The 24,056-nt window shown below is 39.7% G+C and overlaps 1 protein-coding gene across 3 annotated transcripts in view; it reads right to left on the bottom strand.

Annotated features, from left to right (window-relative positions):
* Positions 1–22,765, bottom strand: part of PTPRD (protein tyrosine phosphatase receptor type D) — a 1,795,899-nt gene extending 1,773,134 nt beyond the window's left edge. Inside the window, exons 1-2 of one of the 3 annotated variants that reach the window (XM_075931585.2) lie at positions 22,527–22,765; positions 21,376–21,484 (exon numbers count right to left, since the gene is read on the bottom strand). The gene's annotated coding sequence lies outside the window, so the exon portion shown is untranslated. Of the gene's footprint in view, positions 1–21,375; positions 21,485–21,696; positions 21,846–22,244; positions 22,366–22,526 lie in introns of those variants that run through there. The other 2 variants (XM_075931586.2, XM_075931588.2) reach the window with 2 other exon arrangements.
* Positions 22,766–24,056: the final 1,291 nt, after the last annotated feature.

Below are 24,056 nucleotides of genomic sequence, written 5' to 3'. Positions count from 1 at the left end.
ACCCCTTGTCTGGTATGAATACCATAAAAGTAATTAACAGATGTTGGAAACATTTTTCCGTGTACTTCTAAAAAAAAGGAAGCAAAGAAATACATTCTCTGCTTGCAATAAGACTCTAAGGGATTGCCTAATAAGAGGAAAGTCCATAAATAGCTCATCCAGAATATCAACTCCGAAATCTACTCAGAAAGTGGATTAACAAACTACAAAAAAAACCTTCATTGCAGAATAAGAATGTCCACCTGAGGTATCAGTACTAAACAGCTACTTCATGTTACATTCATGTCCACATTATTTCACACTCATATCTTCATGAATTTCCTCTGAAGTCAAGCCCCAAGACAAAAATCTAATGTATTTGTTGTTAAGTTATAAATACAGATCAATATTTTAATGATGGGAAGAAATGTTGAAGTTAAAAAAAATATGGAAAGCCAGAACATTTTACATTAGTGTAAAACTTTCACAGAAAAAATTTGAAGGTAGGGGGAAAAAAGGAAACAAAAAAGAATTATACATGTGATATTTATCTGTAATTTCTGCTTCTTTGATTTTCCTCCAGTTTATAACAAAAACAATTTTATAACAAAATTCTTCCAATATCCTAAAAATGTAGAAACCTAATGTGAGAGAATATTTTTTTCCACAACATTTGGTTACAGGGAGAGAGAAGGGGGGGAAGGGGGAGAAAAACAAAAGAGAGAAATTTAAAAAGCATGCCTATAATTGAAACAGACAGCTAAATGGTAAAAAGGTAAAAATCTATTTTTTCAAGTACACCAAAGAGAAGTTATGAGAAAACTCATGAATTACAGAAGATTATTTGGATTGCCCAGTTCACTCAGGTTTGTCAAATGTAGCACTAGTGCTACTGTAGCAAAAGCAAACAATTTCAATCATGGTAATTAATTTTAAAACATAAGGCACCTATAGAATTAATTACCTTTATAGCTCCATTACTGATTAATCTCATCAGTCTACATGCAAAAAAAGTGGTTGCGCTGAACAAATAAAATTAAAGCATGTAATGCTTATTTTTAGGAAATGTAATTTTTCCTCAAAGTACTGATTGCTTTAAGAGTGACAGATGCAGAAATGCCTTCTATAAATCACTGCTTTTCTTAAGCAGCTTGATATATTACCAAAGTTCCATGACTAGAGGCCTAATGAGAAAGAATGGCTTACAATCTTCTGGGATTGACCCACTTAGTCATTCACACCATCAAATGGGAGACTGCTCACAGGTACAAGGTCACACCTCTGCCACAATTATTCTGTCTAATGAGGTATCACAAGCTCTCTACCAGTTCAAAAGTCTATAGTAAGGGCAGCTCAGGGATAAAATAGTTTGGTATCCTCACACGGAAGTCAGGATAAGCTCTGATGCTCTGTCACAAACCTTGTACAGAACAAATTAAAAGAAGTGTACCATTTCCTCACTGAATCATTTGTACTCTAAAAAAGGTACAAGTGATACAATTTTTATTTTTATACTGTTGAGGGAGGGAGAGTCACAGATATTTTCCTCCAATTGCCAGTATGTTTTAACTATTTAAATGTTAACTGCTTTTATAATTCATAGATAGGCCATATGTTAACTTCAGCATTAAGAACTATTGAATTTGCTTATGTTGTAGAGTTTCCATCTTATAATTTTGAAGAGTTTACTTTTGCAAAATGATTTAGGGACTAATGGCAAAATCAAAGCCTTAATTAACACCTCTCTACATTTAAAAAAAATCTGAGTATATATAGTTCTCTGTGGTGCTAAACTGAAAATCTATGTTGTTTTCTCTGCTAATAAATTAATGACGAACAGTACACTGAAAAACTGAGATGGGTGAAAACAAACACACTAAACTGAACAAAGCTTTTAACAAAAACTAGTGAGTGTATTCTAGAAAAGGAAACAAAAATAGATTAATATGCAGCCTAATAATGAAAGTTAACTAAGTGCGTTAAAAGTAAAAGTGTGTAAAAGCATCTCATTACCAGAATTAACAACATTCTAGTAGTTTCGAATATTGCCATGGACCCTGCTCCCATAAAAATCAGTGAGAGCTTTGCCAGTGACTTCACAGTGGGAACAAGGTCTGGTACTTGATCCTTTATTGAAAGGACTGCACTGCTACTTTTTATGTTTCTGTAACTCTTAAAATAAACTACCATCACTGAGCTTCTAAAATTGGTGGATAATGAATTTTCCTTTTTTCTTTTTCTGTTATTTCTTTATCTTCCAGGGGATTATATTCTGCTTAATCTTCACTCTAGAGAGAGACTGAAAGGGCATAACAGACACAATTTGTGTCTAGACTGAACAGAGATTTTAAGAAGATGGAAGTTCACTCTCGAATCAGAGACAGTTAATAGATATACAGAAATAATGATTATACATCAAACTCAAAATTGCATAAGGGCCTTTTTATTTCCTAGGAAAAGGCTTCCCTCCCAAATGGGAAGAGACCAAAGAAAATTCTTACTCCTCAAAATATCATATGAGAATGTCACTCAGACTGATTAATTCCCAAGCCTATAAATGACCTGAGTGCCACTTTTCAGAATTAAGTAACAAAAAGATTATTTTGACAATATTTTCTGGTTCCCCATCTTTCTTTCATGATACTGGTAATCCTTAGCTTTGCCTGCTACAATACTTTTCCCCAATCCCTGCCTCCTACTGCACTTAAATCCACATAGGTGGATATTCAGTGTTTTTTGGAAAATCAACTAGTGCAGTTATTCTTGACATATTCTCTGAGTTTCAGGAACCAATTGTATTACAAGAAGTGGATATACCTCAATCTCCGCTCCTACTTACCTGATCTTCCTGGAAGATCTATGGGAGAAGGTAAACATATTTCCTGTTTCAGTATCCCTGAATAAATTGACAGCATTGTGTTCCCCTCTGCTCAGAGGAGAGAGGGAAGTATTTTCAATTACAAGCCAATCAGTTATCGAGAAGTGAGTAGATTACTTTGTAATACTTAATAGTCTTTACAGTGTGAAGTACAGGTATTTTAAGAAGGGCTAAGAGGCACTAGCAATTCTGTTTATATTTACAGGATGGGAAGCTGACATTGGTATGTGAAAGCATACAAGAAGGATTCATACTGTAAATAGTGGATAAACATAAAAGGCAGTGAACAGTATTTAATCTATTTTGCTAAAGCGGACATAAAGAAAGCAATAACGCTGCTATCTCTCGGGCCCTTTGTTGTCATTCTTTCCAATAAAAACTTCAGAATCTAGTTAATACAAATACAACTCAGTACCGCTCTTCATAATAGTATAAGAGCTTAGGATTTATTACTAGTAGGATTTGAGGCTCAATCCTCAATTGTGCTAAGCATACAGCCTAGGGGCTGCTCTAAATTATGCCGGCTGTTATCATCCCATAAGAATTGCAGTGCATCTTCGGACTGAACACAACGTTGTGCACTCTTACACCTAACTTATCATCGCCCTGACCTGTACAACAGTGAAATTGCGGGCTTTGTCTTCAAGATAGCTCAAAACTTCTAGAAGAGGCACCAAGGAGTGAGTCACATATTCTAATACTGATTTGAACAGTGAACTAGTAGTAATTTTTGCAATTTAGTAATTTATGCTCCACATTACAGACTTAGGCTGTTGAACTTTGTCACTATCCCCACAATTTCAAGAGTGTTGTCTCAGTGCCACATTAATGACTGTTTCAGTACTATGTTCCATCCCTTATTTATGCTTCTTGCTGCTGTGACAGACAAAAGCTATAGCACCAGCAAGGTCCCCTTAAATATATGTATAATGAAGTATCTGTTTGCATATAATTTTAAAGTTTTGTTAATTTTTTATGCACATGACACTCTCATACATGATACTAGGGTCCCTCTTCTGCAAAGACTTAAGCTCATGTTTAATTTTAAACTTTTATGGTAAGCTTGTGCACAGGTCTTTGTAAGATTGGTGTTCGGTATATTATTACATTTGTATAGTAGTTAAACAAGTATTTTCACAATGAAAATTCTGAAAAAAAGTCAAACTAATGTAAAATATAATTGTAAACAAAACTTCCATTAACTTTTCACACAAGTCCAAGAAATAAAAATACCAACCATAATCAGAAATATCAAAAGATACAATTAAAATTTGTAAAACACAAAATGTTCACTGTGCCCCTGTTCAAAATTCACATTTATTTTATGTGTTTAAGCTATAAATTTTTAGGTCTTAACTTTCATTAGTCAATATCATAACATGATATTGTGCAGTGAAGTACCATTATTTTAGCCAATAAGGAATAAGAGAATTCATCTTATTGCCTCAATACTAGATGAAACATGTAATAATAATGGAATGTGATGTGTGGTTTCTTAAGGATTTGCTGTTTTGGTCACATCCCATCTCTGTAATTAACCAGGTTTTGAATCAGGAATTCAGATCTTCTATTCTTGGTAGTGGCGAGTCTTGCAATTTTTGGTGCTCTTCAAACTTCAGTTTCTGAAGGTAAGTGATTATAAAATAATCTCAACTTTCATTAAAAATAGGCAAGTTTCCAGCCCTTATAGCTGTGCCGACATGCTGGCAAATATGACATGAATGTACCTGAAAGGCTCAAAAGCCAGAAAGCAAACAGAAAGAACTTGAAATTTGTTAAACAATAAAACAATATTTTGAAGGCATGGGAGGGACTCTTGATTTGTCAGTGTGTGTGTGTCTGTTAAGACTAGGACTGCCCAAACATAAGTGTTATCCATGGTTTTTAAAGAGTTAATCTGAAAGGGCAGTTCTAGTGTCAAGGGGAAGGTTTCTCTATGAATAAATCATTTTTAATAATAGCACACTATTCATTTCCTGGTTTCTATTGGTAGCATCTGGGCTGCAGATAACTGGTTGAAGAAAGCCTACCAAGAATGAGGTTAGACACCCACCCACTCCAGTTATGATGGCGAGGTTTAAAATCAGTTGCCATAGCCTCCCCAGAGTCAAATTCAAGTATCAATGATGTCAGTTGAAAAACTCCTATTGATTTCAATAGGAATCAGTTTTGGCCCAATCTAAGCAGGGCTAGCCTAGTAGGAGATGGAGCTAGCCTGGCAGGGAGAAGCACTGATTCCACTAACAATGCTTCTATGGTCTCTCCACTGAAATCTGAAGATTATTTCTCCCTACCCTGGCAAAATCCCAGATTAGGAATGGAAGTGGTACCACCTCTCTTGGAGAAATACTTTTTCTGGCACAGATGCCAGTTGCAGTCTAGTTACACAGGAAAAGGTTGCATGCAAAAATGTGAGCCAACTCTCACTTAATCAGTAGGTATGGTTTCCATCTGGTGATCTAACATGTGAAGAACACTTGCATGGGAATCCTCCCTTCCTATGTTTTTTTTCAGGCCTGCTGAGAGGGTGGGAGGGACAGGAGAAATGGAGGGACAGGAGACATGTCTATCAGAAATCCTGTGAATTTTCTAACACTAATTCTCAGACTCTGCTGGCAAAGGGGATGTTGTTTCTAAATATTTTCGTTAAAACATAGCAGCGGTCAGAGATGCATGCCCTTTAAAATTGCTGTGGAGCCTCAAGGAGCACTGAAAGGCTGTTGAGAGGGAAGCTAGCCCCAGCTGTGTCCCTTCCAACTAAGATCCCACCCCTTCTGGGAGCATGGAGCCACTCCCCCACATATGGCTCAGGTCCCAGCAATTCTATCAGCCCCCCTGATTTGGGATATGCCCAATACCTTGCTCAGCTAATACTCAGACAGATTCAGAATTATATACATAGATGTAATGGCCTGTTATCCATTTATGTTTGGTTTAACTCATCTTGTAAAGTCATGTTCTTTATGTTATTTATTCCACTGTGACTATTCTGGAATTAGATCGGTTAGCATTATTATGTCTCATAATACGCTTGATTCCATTATTTCACATCAATGTTGCTTTAGTTACATTTTTAAATCTCTAGCATTTAATATCTAATCACTTGCCACCCAGCAGGAAAAAAATGCCTTGTATCCTATGCATTGATCTGTCTGATGAATGTATATAGTGAATTTTTTTTGGTCAACATACAAAAATATTATTTTCTGCAGAAAATAATCCAGGATTGCGTAAAATCTTGTTGTACTTTTCTTTTAACTTACGAACAGCTAAGTGGTTTCAGTTTAGAACACACCTATCAGAAATCCTGTAGATTTTGTAACATTAAATCTCAGATTCTACTGCCAAGGGGATGGTGTTTCTAAATAATTTCCCCCAAATGAGGTTCACTTTGTATGCTGCAAGTTTGACCCATATAGTACAAATGGTATTTACACTTAAGCTTATGCTGTTTTACCCATTGTAAACAACCCCCCCCCCCACACACACACACGATATGAAACTACCAGTACTTTGTATTAAAACTGACAAAAGTGTGATCACTGTGAGAAACAATTCTGTATCTGTTTCCTTTCTCTGGCATTCCTGTCCATTAAACCTTCTATAAGTCTTTAGTGACAAAAGAAAATCTGATGCTTGTTACAAGCAGTTTAACAGTTTCAGCAGTTCCACACTGGTCCCTAGTGGAATGTTTGCATCATATAAGTGCCCAGTCTGGCACTTTCTACCAGTTCAGGTTTCTCATTTATAACTGAAAATACATCACAGTTCCGCAGCAGGCAAGCACAAGACCTCAGGGAAGAAGTGAAATGCATTATGGAGCAGAGGGAAATATAATCTAATTAACACTTAATTCACTAATGTCTGCATACATATCTTTCACACTTGAAGAGAAGGGATATTGAACACCAAGCAGGATATTCTTATAAAAAAAAAAAAAAAAAAAAGCTGTTTCAACTCCCTGTTTTTAATATTCACAGATTCTCATTCCTACTAGGTCCTATTCAATGAAAAGACTTTTTCCTGTTTAGCTATTAGATCAGAGAGTGAAATGGATAGAACATGCAAAAAGGGTATCTGGGTGGGGATTGCAAAGACAAACAGATTTTCATGCTCACTTTAAATAAGGCCACAGAGAAATAGCCTCCAGGCAGTGCAAGTAGCACTTATGCAACTCTGGACTCAATCCCTGGACTCAATCCCTCTTCTCATGTTACAACTTACGTGAGATAGCTCAAGAGAAGAGAATTTATGTGAGTATCCCCTCAACAGGGAGAGGGTGAAACATTTTCAATGATATTACAAAGACAGTAAGTTAGAGGATGAATTTTACACAAAAGTGTCACGAAAAACTCTTTCCACTAATCAACCAGCAATAGAGATGATGCATCAAATGTTTAAAAATCTAATTGAAATAGGATACATTGCTCCTTATTTCCTCAACAAACACTGAACAATTGAGCTTGCTACTGTGAAACAGGCTATGACACTCCAAACCCCACCAATGCCCTGGTTGCTATTGGAGGACAGGATCATCTGCCCTGAAAAACAATGATGCCTCCAACAGCACTGGCTGGTATGCCCTTGACCTTAGCTCATAAATGCCCCACCACAAATGAGGGCAGCATACAAGACAACAAAAGCTAAAGGCCAGATAAATTACCATCTGAATCTTTTCTTTTAAAACTCTTGGTGTGAGGGGGGGAGGGAGAAAAGATGATTATCTCTTTCCAGCCAGCCATGTCTCCATCCAATACTATATCTTCCACATCCCTCAGAATCCTGAGGATATATAGTGCCATCCATGATGTCTTGAACATACTGGAAATTTAATACCACGGAAACAGATGACATCTCCCTTATACAAGTGAATCTTGGGGATGCGATGGGAGAAGAATGGTACATATCCTCCCACTTCAAGAGGAATTTTTGCTTTTATTCACTAAAAGCAATTGGACAATTTTGCCCCGAGTTATGGATGGCATAAGTCTACCTACCAAACAACAGATGGCACTGGACATTAAGCCAGCATGACAATTTGCCACAGTAATTGGCCAAACATCACTGAGCAGTTGACGGAGTTGATCATAATTGATTTAAAATATAACGTCACGGGATTGTCATTTTACTTTTTTTTACTTCATACTTTTAAAAAAAGCTAGCATGTAGGTCTGTGAAATGATCAGAATACTAACCATTGTATGTGCTTCAATGCCTCAACACCACTACTTTACAATTCAACGTGTGAATTCAACAGACGTGATAACATACTGCAATTACCAGATGTTCCCACATGTGTACCAATGAAGGAAACAGATCACAGAACAAAAGGAGGAATAGAAACAGTTGCTGCCAGAACAGAACTAAAAGCACAGACAATAATATAACATTTCATGTTTAATGTCACTTAGGTGAAGGGTTCTCAATCCTTTCATAGCGCAGATCACAATTTAACACCTCTCCTCCTATTCATGGTCACATACCACCCGTGGCAATTACAGCAGCTGCTTGTGTAGAAAAGTGATATGAAGAAAGTGTATTTTTGGATGTCTGTTAATGTGATTTAGCAGCTGGAAACAAGAAGGTAACTCAGCCACACAGAGAACATACTGTAGAACTCTGCCTCCCTCGCTGATACAACCCTGCTAATGTTATCCTATCCTCACATAACCCCCAATGAAGAGAACTAAATAAAATGAGCAAAAGTGTGATGTCACTGACATTTGCTAACTATATTTCTATTCATTCTACTTGCATGATATATCCCTTGTCCCAGTCTTTGTCTTTCTTGTCCTTTCGGATTGAAAATTTCGGGAGAGGGATAATGTACAGTGCCTAGCACAACAGGAACCATTGTCAGTTTGCTCCTAGGCATTGCCATAATAAAAATGATCAACAGTGAATGATAAATATGCCTTAAGTAGACAGGTCAACTATTTAATTACAATTTTTTTCTTCTGGCCCACACATAATTTGCAGTCTAAAACATTACCATGGTAATTTATTAGGTTCGACATTTCACAGAATAATAAACTAAGGAAACCCCAGCTAGCAGTTTTCTGCTCTTTTGTTTGTTTTGTTTATTAAATTCCCAACAAATAAAATGCAGATACGCAACAAAGCACCATAAAGCATGTAAATATTTTCAGGAACTGGGACTGCCTATTCTGTGGGGGACAAAACATTGCCTGAGGTCATGTGTGGTAATAAGATTAGATGAAATATATATTAAGGTTTCCTTGGACAACTTTTCTGCTTTATTAAATTGCTCTGATCCCTGTGATTTGTCTCTCAAATTGTGAAGATCATTTAATCATCTGTTTGATGAATGGCTTTGGCTTACTAAATGGGAAGTCTCTTGCCAATCCAAAAATGTGCAGATGGGGAGAGAAGAAGCGAGAAAGACAGACATAACTATCAATAGGAATTATCCCGTATAGGTAGAAAGCCAACTCACTGTTCCCATCATGGATTTATCCTAGGCAGAATGCTTACAATTTTATGAGAATACCCAGAGGTCTTCAGTAAATATCTGAAATTATCTATATATTGGTTGTTTTATATTATTACACTTTGTGTCTAACTATAATTACTACTAAGATTTATTATATCCAGCTCTGTTTATACTCTAAAATCAATAGGCCTGACCTCAGAATAAAATATTGTTGCCAGTAATCTGTAACTATTGCACAATGGTCAAGAAGACAACCGCATAACAAGAAGAAACACACCTCATATTACATTCTCATGTTTCCAAACAAAAGTATAACATAGTATTCCTCAGATTTTTCATCCTTTTGAGGGGAGCAGGGCGTTTCCATGCTATGATAGCCCATGCTACTTCATGTGTTTTTGCCCAAACTTCTCTCCAACATCCACCAATAAAAGCTCAAGTTCATGCATAATTGTACTTGGAACCCAGCCTTTTTTGCATAGCTTGGGGCACAGTTTAAAACTAGAGCTGTGCTTTAGTTTGGACTGGAAACCACCCACTTTGCAGTAAGGACATAGGCAGGATCACTTGAGGGTTGGTAGTGTTTCAATGCCCTACCCACAATTTTCCCTGAAGGACAGATAATTCTGTCAATAGTGAGAGACTCTGACTAGGAGTGAAACCTACAGCAATTCAGCATGCAAAACCATTGGATGTTTCCCCAGACATTCACAAGCAAGTTAAGAAACAGTGAGGGCATATTAATGCATACAGTTTTGCACTGTTAATGCTCAAATTCAAGTTAGGTATCCTGAGTATTCACTCAGGTGCCAATCAATCAATCAATCAATCAAGACAAATTTACCCAAGTATAGATTTACCCTAAGAAGCAGGAACTAAAGAACTACCAGCGTGTAGGATTAGATAGCATCACTTTTTAAGGCTTTTAGTCATCTTCACTTTTCTGTGTTCCAGAACTACCAAAAAACTTGCCAAAACAGCAGAGTATGTAATTAGACCTTGCGTGTTGCACGTATAGTTATTAACTTTTTATTTGGACTCCATGGATCATCACCTTGAAGTGGTGGGGAGGCCTGTGTGTTCCAGTGACCCCCCCGAGAGTGACGCGTCCTGGAGTCATGTACTCCCAGAGGGTCACCTGTGGTAGAACAGTCAAAGGTTCCAGATGAAGTGTGATCCAAGAAGTCCTCAATGGCAGAACTGACAGAGCATAGCTGCCCAATGGAGATGAAACTACTGTGTAATGTTTCAATGGCTGTCAAGGCAGATTAAGGCTGCAGCAAATAGAGGATGTCTAATTGTCATGGTGTCCATGCTATTGGTTTTAAGCCCTCTATCTGTCAAGGACAGTGTGGTGACTATTGTACACTAGTCTCCCCACTTTAAAAGAAATCCCGCACAGGCATTATCCAGTTTTTGGTAAAACACCATCTGCACAGGTCAAAAGTGATTGGTGACAGGAAAAGGACAGCGAGATCTGGAAGTTTCTAGTCACAGACCAACACACAGGCAGTGGGTGTGTGATTAAGTTGCTTTGTTCAAGGAATGAGGCAGGTCAAGCATCTTCGCAGCTGCACCCATGACTGAGCAGTCATCTTTAGGCCCCACTCTGCTCATCCCACATGGGGAGAGGGGTATAAAAAGCACCTTAAAAATAGGTCTTGCCTCTTCTCCTCTTGGCTGGATAGCTACATCCACCAGGGTTAAAAAATGTAAGAAACTTTTCAACTTTGGAATCTGGAACATACGTTACCCTAATAGTCAACTCAGACAATGACCGACCAGAGCAACGTACAGCTATCATAGGTCGTGAATTGAATCAATTTAACATAGATATTGTGGCCTTGTCCTTCATCAGCTCTTCTAGTTTCAGACAAGTGAAATAGGAGAAAGGAGGATACATCTAATTCTAGAAGGGAAAAATCTTTAGGTGACCCTCGATTGGATAGAGTAGGCTTTGCTCTAAAGAACAAGGCTGTAAGGTGCCCCTCTGAGCTGCCATTTGGTATCAATGAACAGCTTATGACACTCCAATAGAGGCTCACCAAAAACCAACAGGTAACTATTGTGAGTGCCCGTGCACCAACAATGGATGATGATGATGATGATGATGTAAATGAAGATTTCTGCTTTCAGCTGGAAACCATTTTAAACTGGAAACCTCTAAAGAAGATAAGATCATTCTTCTGGAGGATTTTCGATGCATATGCTGGACGAGACTCAGACCTGTGGAAAGGAATAATTGGGAAAGAAGGAGTTGGCAAAAGCATGTCTTGGTCTTACCCTCAATATCAAGACCACCAAAGTGCTCCAACAGCTGTCTCCAAGTGAGGTACCATACACTCCATCTATTAAAATAAATCGAGAGGCACTGGAGAATGTTGATCATTTTCCCTAGTTTGGATGTTATCTTTCGTCCAAGGCAGATATTGATATAGAAATCTAACATTGTCTGAACTGTGTCAGAGTGCAGCCTCTGCTCATTTATGACACAAGATTTTTTGAAGATCACAACATTTGAACAGACACCAAACTTGTTTATCAAAGATAACTTAAAGAAGTGCAACATTGATGTGGACACTTGGGAGATACTTGCCCAGAATCACTCAAAATGGAAAGAATGACTGCACAATGACTTCCTGCATTTCAGGGGAAGAGGTATATGAGGAGGGAGAGACTGGCTTCTAGTCATGCTCAACAGCCTCCTGTTGTACCTGAAAAAAAATCTGTCCTCATTGTAATAGAACTTGTGGTTCAAGGACCAGCCTTATCAGCCATCTGCAGATCCACAACTCCCATGGAAGATGGTCATACTCAGCAACAAGTGACCACCATCATTTAGACTCTATGCACCGTTTCGTTTTGTGTAAGTGGTGTAAAACAAAAGACAAAACCACCAGGTAAATTTGTTTCAGAATATGAAGACAAGGCTAATCCCTTATTTCAATATTTATACATTGTGTTATGAATACTAAGCTGTTTATACAGTGATAGTAAATCAAAATAATTGTCTAAAGTATATAACAGGTGTTTTTACTTTAATTACAGAGCCAAATTGTACAACATGATGAAAGAATCGGTATTGAAGGTATATAGATGAAAGGACAAAACCGTAAATACGGCAGTATGGATATACAGCGATTAAAGAATATTCTGCAGTCATATGTGGGCAGGTATAAATCCCTGTGTCGTGAACAACATCTTTCCTCTCAGAATATTCCTTACTATATCCCTTTCTTCTGTCCTTTCCTCTTCGGCTTTCTGACATCTCTTCTCTCATCTCCTTTCCAAAGATGTGGTAGAATAGACATTTTTAATTTTACTTAACTGTCATCGCCATGAATCCCCCTTTTTGGGCTAAACATTACGATAATTAATAAAACAAAAATAATGCTGAATAGGTTACACACAAACAGGTTTATGTGTTTTCTGTTCATTTTCAAACCTGGCATCACCTTTCTACTAAAAATTAGATTTTCAGTTTATATGAATTTACAAAAAGTTCTGCCAAATATTGGGTGCTTCAAAAACCCACATATGCTTATTTAATTAAGTCTGCTCCCTCAGCACCACATCTTTCCACCACACACACTGCCCTTTCCTTTCCCCTTTCCCCTGAGCAGACTTTCTGTTGCTCTCCAGCTCTAGTTCTTGTTCATCTCCCCTCCAGATATGAAGGCAAGACAACTGCAGTAAATATACCTCCCACCATACTTTAAACCTCCATGAATGCTCCCACACACATGCCAGGCATGCAGGCAACACAGCTGCAGGGATGCTGTACCACAGGCCTGGAAACAAGGAAGGGGACATGAGGGGTCAGAGAGGTGGTGATCTGTAGAGCTGTCGATCTGTAGAGCTGTCAAGGAATAGCTATTCCTGGGATGCTCCAAGAGTACAGAGCTTAGCACTTCAGTACCCCTCCAGCCATGTGTGTGTAGAATGGGAAGAAAGGAGAAATCTTATCTACATGTTAAGAATGGAAGTGGCCCTCAGCAGTTGCAGCAACGCTGACTGGGTACATGACCTGGGGAAGAGCAGCCACAAACCCATAATAAGGTCTGAATACCTACAGCAACATCCCTAAAGAGAGTAATCAGCAGGTTGTTATGGGCCCCATCATATTACCTGATTTTCAGGGAGGCTAATCATCACAGTCTTTAGTGGGAGTTACTACTGCTCAGTATCTCTAATAATTAGGTCAATTTTATTCTAGAATATTTTTATTGCAAAGTTCAGACACCATATTTTTTTTCTGATTGTAAATAAAATTTAGACTGATGCCAACTAAGGAACACAGCTCATGTGTTCAGTTGTTTGCTTTCCAGTAGTTCCTCCACAATATGTACTTAAAATAATAAACCATCTCTGAAATCTCTTCCACTCTGTGGCAACAAATTAAAAGAAAACATCAAAAGTCCCACCCCACCCCCATCCAAATTACTTCTTTGTTATCTAGGACAATATGTATTACAAATTATAGGCCTAATTCTCATTCCTCCATCAAAACCTGAGTCAATGGATTTTGCAGGAAGGACATGCTTCAGTTTGGGAACAGAACTAACATAATGGTACAACAGTATTGACGTGCTGCAGCTCCCATACTGTAGGAGTGGATGAAATGTGTTCTACTCATCTTACATACTAGATCTGCAAACTCATTGCTTAAACTTCGGCTCCATCCGCAAGCCCTCCGTGCAATGTGCCACAGGCCCAAAACAGGACCTTCTTTTACTACGTGTAGATACTACATGACAAAGGTGAAAGATTGGGAAAACCATTCTGTATGGAACTAAAAAGATGGCTACATTATCCACATAGTAATTTTTCAAAGGCTACAAGCATGTCCCTATACTGCAGGGGTGGGCAATAATTTTTGAAGGGGGGGCCACTTTACAAGTTTCAGAAGTGGCCGCAGGCCAGCCCGAAAGGGGCAGGACCTCAGGTGGAAGGGACAGGATTGACAGCTATCCTACCAGGAGCTTTGCTTGGCCTGGGGTCCCTCACACCTGAATTCTGGCCAATGGAAGAGACCTGGAGAAGATGAGAAGGTGATGGGGGCTAGTCTCCTCCCAGAGTTGTCGGAGGTGGAGGCTTAGAATTCACATAACATAGCTTGCAGCTCCTGGTCTTTTCAGCTACTCTATTGCCTGGCAAGCACAAACCCTTTGAACTGAAGTAGTTGAAAGGGCTTTTGCCTCCCAGGCAGCCAACCAGTGGGACCAAGAGTTGCAAGCCCTTTCAATTACTTCTGTTTACAGGGCTTGCGCCTGCCAGGTGACTGTCAGGCAATGCAGCCACCCAGCAGCCGTGAGCCCTTTAAACAGAAGCAGTTGGAAGGGCTTGCAAGTTTCCAGCTCCCTAGCAACACACTAGAGATACCAGGAGCCAAGAGACCTTTTAACCTTTTCAACAAAAGAGCTCGTGGCTGCCAGGCAACACGTTGCCCAACAGGCGCAGGAAAGGCACGAGCTGTTTAGATAAAAGCAATTAAAAGGGTTCGTAGCTCCAGTGCCACTAACGTGATGCTAGGAGCCAGAGACAGGCGAACCTTTTCAAATGCTTCTATTAAAAAGGGTCGTGCCTTCTCTGAGGCTTCTAGGCAAGGCACGGGCAAGACACTAACCATTCAAATAGAAGCAGTTAAAAGGGCTCACGCAGCTCTGGCAATGTAGGGGGCAGGGCCTGGAACTTCCTGCTGGGCCAGATTGAAGCCCTGGGCAGGCCGGACCCCCTCCTGCTGATAGGCTTTTGCCCACACCTGCTATACTGCATGCATATTCTATTCCTGCCCATTGACAGCGAATGAGACTTTTCATTAGAAATATTTATATATCAGAAGCAGACAGCACGGACATTATGCACACGAATCAAATTAAATATTTTATTTGTAGTATAGTACTTGAAAGTGACTTGTATTATTCCTTCACAGACGCATTGGTACATGTGTGCTGACAAATACAAAAAAAAGTATTAAAATAGTTATTGGAGCAAGATGGATAAACCCCTGTCAGGGATGGTCGACATCAGGGCTACTCAACATGCAGCCCGTGGGCCTCATACAGCCAGCAGCCCATTTGTTTGCGGCCCTCTGTGAAGTTTGGGTTTACGTAGGACTCCACACGTGGCCCACAGGTGGGATCCTTTGAACATGGCCCCCACTGGGAACACGCTCCACAATGGCAAGTCAATATAACGTTCTTCTGTTGATATGCGTTTTAGTTGTTAAATTTCTCAACTGTCATTGCTCATTAAAAGTGCTCTCACATGGGTGCAAGTCAGGTAGATATTGCATTTTATTAATATCAGCAGAACTGACTTAAATGGGGCCTGCGTGTTGTGTAGCCTTGTATTCATGCCTGTTGTGAAAGAAGGTATTTGCATGTATATGCAAGTACACTTAAGTTGCAGCCTTCCTCATGTGTTGAGAGTATCATTGTGGTCCCGGGGGTTCCAAAGTTGAACAGCCCTGATCTAGATAATATTTAGTCCTGCTATGAGTAAAAAGGACTAGACAAGCTGAGTTCGAGATCCCATCCAGATCCTACAATTTTATGGTTCTATTAGCCCTACCCTCAGAGTATTTTCACAAAACTCAGACACCAGGCTCCCTAGTAGCATTTGTAATGGCTTCCTTTGAGATTACTTCTACTGTACAAAGTAGTCAGCTAATAAGAATTCCTGGTTTGCTAGTCTCCTGCTGCATGGAGATTATAACTATACTCATCCTTATTCTATGCAAATAAAATCAATGGGCTATGCTATCCTTGCCTAATATCTGCCAAAAAAGGGAACAGGTTAGTCGAAATGAGTTGTCAGTTTCAGGGCCCATGACTCAAAGAGAGAGTATTGCTTTGTAAAACTATGTAATAGACAACAGATATAATACAGCAATCTCAAGGCTATGATATATAGAGAAAGGCCATCCCAACACATGTTTAGCCTGTGCTCTTATCAGGACTTGTGCACCCTTAACTTGAGAAGCTACGCTGCCAATGACTCCTTTCTGTCCATACATCCTATCCCCCTTCTTTAAGTGAAGAGAAAACTTCTAGAACAGTGTCAAAAGTCCCTCTAATAGGGACTTTTCCAAACTTGTACCACATCGAGTGGCTATCCTCCCACCACAAAGGTGCATGAAGGGATTTTTGCATAGGTCTCATACCTCCAAAGTACCTGATCCAGCTGAGTTGTGTAGGGCTGCTCCTTCCCTAACTCAGCCCACTGCTCAGGCTTAACACATCATATGCACGAAGAGCGGAAGACAGAATACATTAATGTCCAGGCAAAATAACTTGGCCTGCCACCTTCCCATAATGGCTGTCAAGCTGTTTGAGAAACCAAGTCACTTTGCTTTCAAACAGGACCAGATGTAATTGTTTTCCTATGGTTACTGATGCTGCAGTGAAATGGAGGTATTACAGCTCCCAAAAAACTGGTTGTTATATACAGTACTTCCAATCATTTCCCTTGAGGAAACATTGATTGGAGTCTATACCAATTCTTTTGTCACCTATAAAAAGTTCACCAATCTGAAGGCTTCACAAAGGGCTCCAAAATTGCTTATCTTTGCCTTGCTCATTTAGCTTTAATAGTCATTTAAATCACTGCAAGAGGGAGTGAAATAAAAAAAGGTTTAATTTATAAAACCACTGCTCATACAGAGCATCAAGCTTTTAAATAATCCATTTTGGTCATCAGAATACATCTGCAATTAGGCTTATAATACGTTGAATAATATTCAACGGTCACTGTTTATATATGATAAGTTTAACATTTAGTTTTGACAGAAACATTGAAAGGGTGGTTTGAGGCCAGAAACTGCAGTCCTTATTCATTTTAAACTTTTCATTGAAGTCAAGAGGAATTTAAACTAAATATGGATGCTAGCATCCAGCCTTTATAAGCAATGAAACAATTTGACAATACAGAAATATACAGCAAAAAATCTATACATTACTGATAACATTCACTTAATAGGATATATGACACATCTATGATATTTTATGCACATAAAATCTTTCTTCAGCCGCTGTTAACATATTAAAGTAGATACATCGTTCAGATTTATCTTGTTGAGAGTAAAAAAAAATAATCCCACTACTATTTTCTCTTATCACGAACCTTCCTCTTAAGGTTTCCCCCCTCCCCCTATTAAAGTGTTGTAGTGAAGCCACTGAGGCTCCATGAGAAAAGATCTACTGATACTTAGAAAGCAGGTGACAGTACCAAAATTTTGCAAGTGCCTCTATGGCCATTTATGTACAATTTTTGGAGTGTCCCCTTCTGTTCTCTTTGTCTTTGTAATTGATGGAATTACCAGGAAAAGTGGGATCTTTTGTTTAAGAATACATCTGTTCCTGGTGCTTATTTCCTACATGATTTTAAAAGCAATTTATGTGACATCACAGTGTTTTCTACAGCACTTAATTGTCATGTCCAGAAGATTATAGACCAGATTTACTCCTTGTATAATACCATGGATGTCAATTTGCTTTGGCACTATTATCTTAATCCTACTATTATTCCTCTGGCAAAACTGCTGAATTCAGAGTAGTTTTTGCCAGACACAACTGTAGGATCAGACCTTAGGTGAAAAGTAAAATAAAGCTCAAATAAACTTTTAAGAAACAAAGATCTTGATTTCAATTGTCCTTTCACAATCATGTTTTGAGAAGACAGAAAAAAAAAATTCTATGCAATTTTTTTCCTTAAGTCATTAGCTGTTCTTTGAAAACCAGATTTTTGCTAACCTTACTTTCATTAAGCTGTTTCTTATTCCATAAGTAGTATCACTGAAATCATTAGAACTACAGGTATTTGACAAGTAAGGCCCTATTCAACATGATAAAGAGGATTAGAATCGGACCCCTATTTATGGTGCAGCTAAAAAGATGTGATTGAATTTTGTATTTTGCTGAGTTTACTTGTGTAAGTAAGCTATTTTGCTGTTTTCAAAGTCTCCAAAAGGAGACTAAACTTATATTAAAGTACACTATAACCATAGTACTAGTCATCATCTTAAGTAATTATACTGAATATCCTAAACTGATGTGTTCTCAGCTTCCGTCAATGTTGATGTACTTTTCCCAACTAATAGTAGTACTCTGAACTCCTATAACAAACATGTATACTGATAAGTTAGGACTGGTTAAATAAAATAAACAAAACATTAAAAAAAAAACCAGAAGAAACAGCTGGGTATTGTTTAATTTTATGGTTTTTATGCCAGCTACTGTCATAGCTGTGTATAACTGTGATCTCTTATGGTGTTTTTGCAATGAAGCACCAGTCTGTTTACTGTCAGTTTATTCAATAAAGCCAAATGCAACAAAAATGAATAGTGCATGTTATAATTGTCCTTAAGCAGTTTTATGAATGAAATCAAATTACTGTGTTAAATGATATTCACACTTCTACAGCAGACTTGTACATAATAGCAATTAAGTCGAGAATATTTGCCTTCAATTGCAACTGTAAGCCAATACAGGTACACAGTACTTTATTAGTAAGAATTCCTACAGTAAGCACACATTAGAGGAATTAATCATTCATTCCCTGTAGATTTCACCGGGCCATTATCTGATCTGAATAACAAGAACAATTGCATAGTAAAATGTGTTACTGCTGACATCAGCAACTTTATGCTATCAACTTTAAGATGTAACTATTTCTGTAACATTGAAAGCAACTGAGACTTTTGTAATCTCCTTAGTTTCTTTTAAACTAGCATGCCCTGATTTGACATGATGAAGATACATTCGCACACATGATCATAAATAATACATATAAGCTTTAATTGCAGTGACTCTGACTCAGGCCATTTCCCATCATATTAAGTCATAGTTACAGCAAATCTGAAATGTGTGTCAAGTTACTTTAGTATTCCCATAAAAATTACTAGATTTATATGTATTTATATTCCAAAAATTGATTATAAAGCATGCTCCAAATTATTAAAGCCATAGTTACGCAATCATTTAACCCAATAATGTATGTGATTAAGTACTTGTGAAATCTATTTTCCCCACAAATATTGTAATATACAAATTATTACATATTTGGTATCACATGTTGCATATCTGGGAATCATTTACCACACCAATAAGTCTAACTTAAAATGTCTATGCACACAGTCTCAAAATGCATCACAGAAGATTAGATAGATACATTCTTCTAAATGTCTTCTATTCATAGAACATCCCAGCAATGAAAAGTATCAAAATATTGCCCATTATTTTGATTTTGAATTTTAAATTCATGTTCATGAAGCAATTATATAGAATGCCTAACTATGACATCAGATATCTATGTTCAATTTTGTTATTTCAAGTTACTAGTTCATAAAACATTTCTGCTGCCATAAAATCTGCCAATCACAAAGAATGTTGTGATGCAGTACTAACTTACTAATGATTAACCATCCTGCGATCTTGTAGCCTATGTTTTATAACTATTCCTTGCTTTTAATTTATGTGCAACTGTAGGCAAATGTGAATTTTATTCTAGTACTGAAAATGTTAGGCATTACAGACTGCTTTATGTTAATGTCTTAAATCAATGTTGTCTAGTTCACCTTAGTATAGTATAGTCAGTCTGATAACTGTAGAGTTAAAAAGGTTTGATTTTACAAAAACTTTTACTTTTTCAAGTAACCATCAGCTGCCACTGATAAAGGAGAAACTTTCACATTAAGAAATAACAGTCATGCTGGTTTGTGTATCAAAAATGAATGTTCAAATATAAGTTGATTAGTTTCTTGTAACTTTGAAAATTACATGAGATCTTAATGCATTTGAGAATCAGAAAACTGAAAGCAATAACCACAGCAGATTAACTTTTGAAGGTTCTATTTACTTAACATCAATTACACTGTATTCTAAATTTATACTGTGCCGTGTGGAATTTAATTTCTCAAGAAACAGATAAATTGTATCCAAATTGGGATCCACACTGTACCTACTCTTTGCATAACAATACAAGAAGAATTCAAATCAAAGTCCATTTGGCAGTAATCAAGAAAAAAAATGCCGAAATGTTATTGATTCTTTCTAGTACATTCAATACAAACTGAGTCAACTGTATTTCTACTGACATGACACAAAGGTTTTATTTATATATTATAAAACACTAGCTAATATTTTTTCATTGCCCATATTCATAATTTACCTCCTTTTCCCTGCCTAGGACACAGTTAAGTCTCAATTATGGATATCAGTGCTTTTATGCATAAACATACCATAAAAATACAGCAAATGCTGATTATGGGTACACATGTCCCAAGGGGAATAATTCTTGCAAAAGTTTTTTTTTTAAATACACACACACTCATATGTTAAAGGCACCTTAAAACCTGCCACTTCCTGCCCTTTCTTCTGTCAGTATCACAACTCAACCACCAAAGCACAAGGGCATTCTTCCCTTCCAAACTGAGTTTATCCTATTTCTCGCCTTCCACCACCCAATCTTTTCCACAGATCCAAGACATGGTCCGAGTACTTTAAGTCACGTCTCAGAAAAGAACCGGGAAATCAAGAGAGTTCCAGGGAGCTGCCATTCCCTTCAGAAAAATAAATCAGTTTGTACCAAAAAAATCATACAAAATGTTGAAGATGTGTGCTAATTTTTACAGCCAATTAATGACAACCAAATGCACCCGTGGTGACTTCACACCCCACGTTATTTGATGGTAGAATGATCTGACACCTAGTGTCACCTTTCCGATCAAAATCCTCGCCATCCCTTCTGACAGCATCTCTCTGTTTATATTTGATAGAGATCCACACATCTAAACTCGGGGTAATATGCCTATAGATAAATAACACGACGCGAAGCTATAACTCCGCTGATACAAGTGCTCACCTTCAATTTTTTTTTTTTTAAATAACCACATTCCCCATTGGGGACAGTTTAAGTTACAACAGCCAAAGTTTCCTCTCTGACCCGACCGGCGCTGCTTAGCTGATCAGAAATGGACACATTTTCAAAACGAAAAGACACCCCCCCGCCCCGAGCAGACACACACCCCCCCCACACCCCTTACAGAAACAGGAATGTTACTCACTAAAGCAGCCAGCCCGGACCTCTTTGGAAAACCCGAGCGAGCCTTCGCTTTCCTCTCCTGCCAGTCAGCCGAAGAACGGTGCGTCTAGTCCACACGGGCCCCGAGCGAACTGCACGGGAAGAGAAGCACATGCCACATGAAGCAGGTTTGTTTTGGTGGGCTCGAGCGCTGCCGGGGGGCTGTTCCGGGCTGCGGGGAAGAGGCGTGCCCCACGGCGCTATAGCGCGCACATAAAAACCCAGGCAGCAGCGCGCCTTCAAAATTGTTGGAGGGGGTGGAGAGGGGCTCTAGTGGGGGGGAGGAAGGGGGGGTTAGAAATACCTGCAACTCTCCGCGCGGAGGCTGGCGGAGAGCCTGGGGGCGGAGGGGGGGTGAAAGTGAGACGCTCCGCGGTGGCCAGGGAGCAAAGCTGCGGCGGGAGGCACGAGAGGAGTCAGCGCTGCTGCCCCAGCGAAGCACCCGCGCGCTCCGGCGGCGTGCGAGGCAGCGGCCGCATCTCCCTCCAGCGCGCGCACCCTCTCAGGCGCATCCCCACCCGCGGCGGCGGCCCCAGCCCCGCACACGCTCACCTGCATTTCCTTAACGAGCCACTTGATGGCTGGCAGCGCACGGCGCTCTCCCGGCCCCGGCCCGCCGCGGGGAGGGGAGGCGGCCCCCGGGGATCCCGCCGCAACTTTACTTGCCCCGCTCCGCCCGTGACACGGGAAGGGGGCCCCCGCCGCCTCACCTCTCCCCCCCCCCCAGCCTCCTGCTCCCCGCCTGCAGCGCTAGGGGCTTGCTCCAGGGCAGCCTCCCTCCTGGGTGCTGAAGGGGGGAGGGCGGGCGCAGGAAGGTAAAGGGGACTGGCGGGGGCAGGGAGGGACACATACCTTCCCGCTGAACTTTCTACCAGCCTACGTGTGGGGGAGAGAGGGGAGGGGTGTTGCAAGCGGTGCACCCCCACCTCCCAAGCGTGCGGGCTTAAGGGCGAGCCGCTCCCGCCCGCTTGCCCGGCGCTGCCTCCTTCCTGCTGCACTCGTGCAAAAGGAGCAGACGACGATCTTCCTGCTATTAATAATCATAAGCCTTTCCCTTCACCCCCTCCCCACCCCTCCGCCACCGCCCCTTGCTCTCCCCGGGAAAACAATTAATAATGTATCAAAATAATGCACCTTCAGAAGGCAGCGGCTGGCAAGGAGCAGCTCAGAGCAGCACCACTTAGGAGAGCGCCGCTGTGGACGCGGCGGTTAGACACCTTTGCTTCACGCCGAAGCGTAAACACAGCGTATGCCCCTGCTATTAATAAAGCCCCTTTCCCTACCAAGCCGCTATCAGCAGCATCAAATAAAGTCTCTCTTCAGAGCTGAGTGGCTACAGCGTCTCACTGGGGCTGTGTGCTAGGCAGCACCCCCCTCCTCCCCGCGCACACACCCCAAAGCCAATCTGCTCGCTTCTCTATTGCTTACCCCGGTGGGTTAAGCAAAGCATTTGGCCCTTTTAGTGTTTTCCCTTCCGTTCCTCCCCTGACGATAGTTTGTGTATTTTAAATAAAGATTTCATTCTGCCAACCCGCAGGAAGCTTTTAACAAGATGCAGCTGAGCGTGTCGATATCTTATATCTTTTTACTGCTGCTCCGGCGTGTACATCAGCTCCAAACTCATCTCTTTTCTTCCCCGCCTAATGCTGTGGCATCTGAGCGGCGGCAGCTGCTCCCAGGGGGGGCTTTTACTGTGCCCTCAAAGTATCTCCCTGCACTGAGTAGAGGCTGAAAACTCCTCCCTTCACTAAAGCAATAGACGGGGGTGATTGCCAGAAGGCTTCCAATTCCACTTTTAATAATAAATCCAGCGGGTTGGGAAATTGTTTTTTCTTTAATTCTGGATCATTTTCATAAAAGAGGATGGCCAGGTCCTTTCTGGAATAGTTCAAGCCAACATTTCATTTACAGAAGTATGTAGAAATGCTGGTCCATTCTCCATGTCAGGGACACATCCAGTACTAAAAATAATGGGTAATTGACCTTCATAAATCCTAAATAGTTTAGGATAAAAACAGTAGCAAAGAGACTCCATAAAATAAAAATCTGCATTTAAAATGCAAATTTATTGAGTGTATCAGTTACCTCCTATTGAATTTTTAAAGCAAGTGCTATATGGGATGTTTGATTAAAGCTGATTTCATTACACACATTTCTCACCACTTAGCTGTTCAGTTCTTGCTTGTGGTCAACTTGCTACCATATGACTACTTGCCCAAAAACATTTCCTGCGGCAGAGACATGTACCTGGTTCAACTCCAAACAAATGGCACAGCTAATCCCATATAAATACATAATGTAACTAGCGGAGCTTCTGCCAAAAGGAATCTGATTCTCATCCCACAGATAGGGATGAGCTAGTTGCACCATTTACTCATTTCATCTGCAACAAGGATGCATACAATTAAATGCTGCTCAGCTTCCCAAACAGTGAGAATCTATTCTAAATGTAATGGTGAGCAATTGTGGGCTAACATAGCATCTAAAATAAACAAGATTCCTTTTCTTAACATGTAGACAGTTTGTCAGCAGTAGTCTCACAGAGGTACTCAGGCAGATGGGATCTGGACTTCTCAATTTCACAATGAGGCAGCAATTTCAGGCACAATCCTTACTTCCCAAATCCCCAGTAAAGTCAATGTGCATTCACCTAACAAACATATA

This window comes from Pelodiscus sinensis, chromosome 6 (assembly GCF_052426305.1).
Source record: "Pelodiscus sinensis isolate ZL-2025 chromosome 6, ASM5242630v1, whole genome shotgun sequence".
NCBI lineage: Eukaryota > Metazoa > Chordata > Testudines > Trionychidae > Pelodiscus > Pelodiscus sinensis.
Note: the sequence above shows the minus strand (reverse complement) of the source record. Positions and strands in the feature narration are given on the sequence as shown.